The sequence below is a fragment of the Cryptomeria japonica genome, chromosome 7, assembly GCF_030272615.1.
Source record: "Cryptomeria japonica chromosome 7, Sugi_1.0, whole genome shotgun sequence".
Lineage (NCBI taxonomy): Eukaryota > Viridiplantae > Streptophyta > Pinopsida > Cupressales > Cupressaceae > Cryptomeria > Cryptomeria japonica.
The window spans coordinates 777,274,497-777,281,436 of NC_081411.1; the positions used below are offsets into that span (position 1 = coordinate 777,274,497).

Genomic DNA, 6,940 nt, shown 5'->3' on the forward strand with positions numbered 1-6,940 from the left:
TTTATGGTGTTTGGCTAATTGTAGGCTACTGTTAGTTTGTGTTGTATTTCTTTTGTAGTATTCTATAAGTGGGTTTTTGATTCCTGCAAAATCCAATATATCTTATGTCTATTTGTAGAATTTTTTAAAATTCATATATATCTTTCAAAATTGTATAATTTATTTTCAGCTATTTTGGTTAAAGCTTAAGGATAATCTACAAAATTTACTGACCATTTGAAAATTAGGTTCATATAATTAATATTAAGGCAATTATTGTAATTTTAAGATTTTCATAAATGTACCCTCCGGATTGGATAAGATTCATATGATTTTACTTAATGTACTATTTATTTGCTCAATTTGGTATAACATGTGCCTTCACTCGGTGAAATGAGTTAAGTATCCTTTATAAATATAATTGAACTTTTTTACAATATTGACATTGTATACAAATACTAGTTATCTTTTTATTACAATTATCAGCTTTATGATTTGATTCCACTTGTGAAAATTGACATTGGTATGCAAATTACCAATCTGAATGCCACAGCTTTAGGACTCAGACTTCTTCGACTAAATCGTTATGATGTCTCTGCAGGTACCCAAATAATAGTCGAGATGCTTTTCAATCTCTTTATGATATATTTTATTTTTTTATTCTTGTTATTATTTTTTAATTTGATTCTGTGTTTTTTCTATCAACATTTTAGATCATATTATGTGATTCATCATCAGCATGTTAGAGAATTCAAGATGTAGAAAATGGAGCTCTCTAATATCATGATGATGGATCACAGGGTGTGATCTGAAATTTTGATGCAAGAAAGCATGCATAATCGAATTTAGAAACAGCAACAAAAATCGATATAGATTGTGAACCTGAAATGTTGATGCAAGAAAACATACATAATCGAATTCGGAAACAGCAACAAAAATCGATATAGATTGTGAAAATTGATATCATTAATACCTTTTATTTGCATATTTAGAAACACGATTAATTAGTTGTTTTTATGTATAATGAGAAGATACATTGAAGAATTTCAAGGACAATAACGGGCAGTTCACTTTTTATAGAGGGAACAATGATAACGATGAAAATAATATTAAGGAAGAGGATGCTCAATCTTTTAAGAGTTTCCGGTTTAGCATTTCCTGGAGAAATTGTTATGGAAGAGGCCAAAGCCTTTAGCACTGTATATCTAAAAAACTTATTAGAAAATTCTGGAGATACATATAAGAGAAGTTTTTTGAAAGAGGTAAAAAGGTGATTTTTTTTTTCAATTATTTTAGCATATTTAAGATACTGATCAATGCATGTATAGTAGAAAAGCACAAATTGATATATGATTGTTAACTTTTTTTAAAATATTTAATTTTCATTTTATAGGTGGAGTATGCTCTCATATATGAATGGTCGCGTACCTTTATTAGATGGGAGGCATCAAATTTCATACAAATATATGAGTTAGACAAGCAAAGGTATAATTAAAATATTGTTGTTTTATTAAGATATTTGAAGTTTATATATGTTAACTATAAGATTTAATTGTTTTCTTTAGGTTGACAGACAAAAGAATTTTAGAGCTGGCAAAATTGGATTTTAACATACTGCAATTTCAGTACAAGTTAGAGATGAAAGAACTCTCAAGGTAACAAAGAGATACTTGAAGTGTTTTATTTCTTGTAATATTCTAAGACATGTTACTCCATTCTTTAATACTTAAATAATGCACACAAGATATCTCATTCTTTTAAACAAATTGAATAGAATTAAACTGGATTGAAATATAATAATGTTTGTCTTGAGGTTCACTATTCATCCAACTTTTCTCTATTGTAGTGTATAATATAATTATACCATTATATCCTAATTTATAAGATTGTTTTAAATAATTGTATAAGATATTTATTTCTATAAATATATAACAATAAATTGAATGAATAGGATGAATTTTTTTTTAAAGCTTATTCTCAACACTATAATTTCTAATGAATGATTTCAATTTTAAAATATAATTTACATTTCAATATAAATGATTTTTAAATAGTTTATTAATCTTATAAATTTATATTAATTAAAATTTATTTTGAATTTTTTTAATTCTTTTTATAAATCTTCATTTGTGTTGTAGTTGGTGGGAGAATTCAGGCATCTCCAAGCTAGTTGCAACAAGAGAGCGAACAATGGAATATCTACTTTGGGCAGTTTCTGCAACAGATAAATTGGAAGTTTCTAGAAGTAGAATTGCTATGACAAAAATCACATGTATTGTCACACTCTTGGATGACATTTTTGATGATTATGCAACAGTTGAGCAACTCAAATGTATTACAGATGCCATTTCTCAAGGTTGGGATGTTTCTATTATTAAAGACATTCCAAACAACCTCAAGATATGCATTGAATTTGTTTTCAAAACAATTCATGAATTAACAAGTGATGCTACTAAAAAGCAAGGATGTGACATGATGCCTTTTGTTACAAAAGTAGTATGTATACTTCTTCAAGACCCAAGATTTTAATTTATTTTTTAATACACAACGTACATTATATAAGAAAAAAATTATCAAATAAATACTAGATTAAATTCTAGATTAGTAAAATAAATACTAGATTAGATGCTAGATTAGTGAAATAAATACTAGATTAGATGCTAGATTAGTGAAATTTTAGAGCCATTAGAAATCAAGCTAAATTTGTTTTCCACATAATTAGATCTTATAGAAATGGAGCCTTATGAAACTAACAAAAAGAAATTAAGGGTTGAGTAATGAGTAGGTGACATTTTTTACCTAGAAAGTTAACAATATTCTTGATTTCGATGATTGATGGATATTAATATGATTAAATAGAGAACCAAAATAAAATTACTAAATTCTATTGTTATTTTAGACTTGCTAATGTATTAATCATATAGTATCCCAAAGAAGTAACAACACACCAACTTATATTTATCATGTTGTTATGTATATTTCACCAAAAATAAATAAAATTATTGAAGTTTATACTAAAAAATAATATATTACTACCAATAAAAATAATTATTAGTTATTTGTAGGTTTGACATTATACTTAGGTTCTATGAAATTAAGACAATAAATTTAATATTATTATATGTACTTTGTATCCCTACAAAAATACATTTTGATCATATTCAAAAATAGAGTTAGTTATACAGATCATGGAAAAAAATATTGAAATAGATTTAACATGTATATTGTATTGTCATTTAGTGGGCAGATTATATAGAAGCTTGCTTTGAGGAAGCACAATGGAAAACAACTGGATATTTTCCCACCTATAATGAGTACACAAAGTTTGCTGAAAAATGTGTATCACTTGGACCAATATTGGTACATACTTGCTTGTTAGCATCTCACATTTTGTGTGATGATGATATTGAGAAGATATACCTTGATACCTCTAGATTCTATCATCTCATGCGAGTGTGTATGCGGTTAACTGATGATATCCATGATTTTGAGGTTTTGATTATTTTTCCCTTTTTCATTAACATTAAATATAGATATAAATTTTAATGTATATTAAATATTAACATATTTCTAATGTTTATGTAGGATGAGAGGCTCCATGGGAAAATTGCCTCAGCTATTTCTTGTTATATGGGTGATAATCGACATTGTTCAGAAAAAGTGGCAATAAATCACATCACCAAACTCAAGAATAAGTTATTGAAGGAATTGACAAGAGAATTGTTCAAACCAAATAATGTTTTGTTTGATTAGGAGAATATATGCATCAATAGTACCAGAGGAGTAGAATTCTTTTATATATTTGGAGATGGTTTTACACATTGTGACAAGAAGGTCAAGCATCAAATATTTAAAGTTTTTGTTGACCCAGTAGACATCTAAAAAGAAAAGAGTTTTCATTACCTGAAAATGAAATTCTTTCTTTAATGTAGACTTTTAGTAAGTCACAAAACTTTTTTGTTTTTTTGTAATGATTTATCTCTTACTATAATTAATCTATGCTTATTTAGATTGAATTGCAACATTTCATTTAGATGGCGTTGACATGTTGTATGGTTTTCATATATATGTTGTATGAGTTAGTTAAGAAAATTATTTTATTAATTTTGTCCTTTTTTTCAATAATATTATAATATAATGAAAATAAGTTGTATTTCTTATAAGTTGTGATGCTTAGTATCCACCTCTAGTCTTTTATTTACTTTTTAATATAATGAAAATTTATTGGTTTGAAGGTTCATAATATTATTGAATGTAAAATATTTCTTCATTAATATCACAATTGAAAAAGATTGAAGTATTTTTGGATGCCCCTATTATAATGATAATTAAAATGCTAATAATCCAATTCAAATTAAGACATTGGATGTTGGTGTTGATGGTACTGATGCTTCTACATAGATAGATTATAACTTCAATGAGTTTTTATTTATTGAAACTCTAAATGTAATAAATGTAAATGATAATTGTATAAGACCTAAAGTTCAAATATCTTACAACTTAAAGAAGATTCACTCAGAAATCTATATTTGAAAAATGAAAAACAAATATTGAAAATGTATTGAATTTTTTTGTTCTATCTTCTACATAATTTTTAAACATATAATACAAGAGTGTGTGGAGCAAAAGAAAATAGCTTTATGAATTTGACAAGATCAACATATTGTATGTAATTTCTGTATTTGATTGTGTGCAAGATTTTTAATCATCAACATAAATGAACTAACTGGCTACAAATAGTAATTATAGTAAATTAGTAAACATAATCCGAAGACAACAATGGTACCTAAATTACTCCTTGCTCGTGGCCCCTTTATCTTGTTGTTCCTATTCATCCTCATCACAACAATTTTTTTTTGAGTATTAAGCCTTTTCATGGCTTCCCCTAAGTGAGTATTATAGGATGGAGAATGGTAGAGAGAGTCTCCAGGAATTAGGTGTAGTAATTCCTCCAATGCTTTCTCACTTTCCTCACTAACTTCTTCATTAGAAGTAGAGTCTTCAGACTGTATCTTCTTATCATATTCAAGGTTTTTTTTTCCAAGTGTAGCAACAATATTTGCCACAATTATAAGTTTAGCAAGTCTAACAAACCTCTTTTGCCCTAAGAAGGTCATGATATATTCCTTTACACATCCCCTCATCTAAAATATCAATAGTTGAAGAAGAGAGTTCTGTGTTACATTTAGACTATTTTCATAGTGGATTTGAGTAGCTTTCCTCATACCTAGTTTAGCATTTTTGCTTCTACCTAGAGGATTTAGAAACATTATTCCTTTATTGTGTGGGTTGGGAAAGTTGTTTGTAGGGTATAATTCTACAATTAGGAGTGGGGTCTCACTACCCAAATATAAATTTTTTATTTTAAATGGATAAAAGCAAGGATATTTTCAACAAAATGGATTTTGACCAAGAGGGGAAGTCTTCTACAAAGGCTATTTTTTATGGCCCCTTGACTCCAAGAGAGGTTTGGGTTTTGAACGAGGGGAAACACATTTTGAGTAGGGGTATGATTCAAAGGAGGGGTGGTTTCCAAACAAAAATTGTAAATAGAAAAAAGTTAACCCCTAGCATAGTAGAGGATAAGCTCCCTTAGTGGCAAAGTTTGCAAACCTAACCACAAGTGTGAAGTTTTTTTGCTATAATAGCATGATTCCTTATGGAGAAAGAAAATCATCTCTACTAAACTCATTTTTGTGGCACTCAATCTCTTTTCCATCCTCTATGAACATTTAAAGATAGTCTTCATATCGTTGTTTCCAGCTAAGGTTGGGGACCTTCTCTCCTTCACAAATTAGGCCTATGAATACTGCAATGAGTTCTTCCATGATCTTAATTATGATACTACCCACTTGAACCCTATCTTCCCTTTAACTATTCATGACCTCTAATGACAATGCCTTGTCTTTACCTTTCATGACTCTAAAAAATAAGGTAATCCTCCCTTTGAAAGATATCCTAGACTTCAACATTATTTTTAAGGGAGACGAAGGTGGTGGATTCGACTCTCAGCCTTTATTTCCCCATTATGACACTCTTTCCTATCTTAAACACAATAAACAAAGGATTAAACCCAGGGAATTAGAGATGCAAGAAAATGAAAAGAAATTTTTATAATGCTTTTTGAAAGGGCTTTGGTATAAATTAAATGGACCATTGTTATATAGCCTCCATAGATCTACCAGATGCAAACAATATATGTATCTAATCTATCTTTGTCTTTATTTATCATTCCCTTTCTATTTCTATTTCTATTTCTATTTCTATTTCATCGAGCTGGAGTTATCTTTTCAATAGAGTCATTGTACTTTATCTAAGTTTGCAAATTAATATTTTTATTGATTAGCCTCATAAATGTCTTAACAAATATTATTGTATTGCTATAACATTGTAAACTGTACCTCGTGCAATTTCACTTCGCATAGCCCTTCACTTTAGATTAATTAAAGAGAATGATCAAACTCCCATCCTATTAGCCGACCTTGATATTTGTCATACCTATTTTTCTGACCATTTTTGTCCAAATTATGCATGGACATATGTGCATTATGAAGATGTCTCTATCACACATTCACCTTGTGAATATCCATGACTAAAGGTGACAGTTGAGACATTACACTTGCTTATTCAAGTAGTGTAATGCCTCTTTGGGGCTAGCACTGACATTGGGAGAACTTCCTTTCCTTTCATATAACCCTTTTGGACCTTATTTTCACTCTCTCTCTCTCTCTCACTCTTTCATTGAATGGAATCACTTTCTTGAACATTCATAAAGCTTTCTACATCAAGGTTAACTCACAATACTAGTTCCCACTTTTTAGTACATCCTAATTTTTGCTAAAATCATACATTTTTTTAAAAATATAATGATTTAAGCTTTAAGAGGTCCCATTTGAAGTAATTAATTGAAGAGAGTTAGATCAAACACTCTTAGATCAAAATTTTTTGGATAGAACCTCTC

The 6,940-nt window shown here is 28.7% G+C and overlaps 1 pseudogene; it reads left to right on the plus strand.

Annotated features, from left to right (window-relative positions):
- The first annotated feature begins 504 nt into the window (after positions 1-504).
- LOC131068919 (alpha-humulene synthase-like) lies at positions 505-3,861 on the plus strand (annotated as a pseudogene).
- Positions 3,862-6,940: the final 3,079 nt, after the last annotated feature.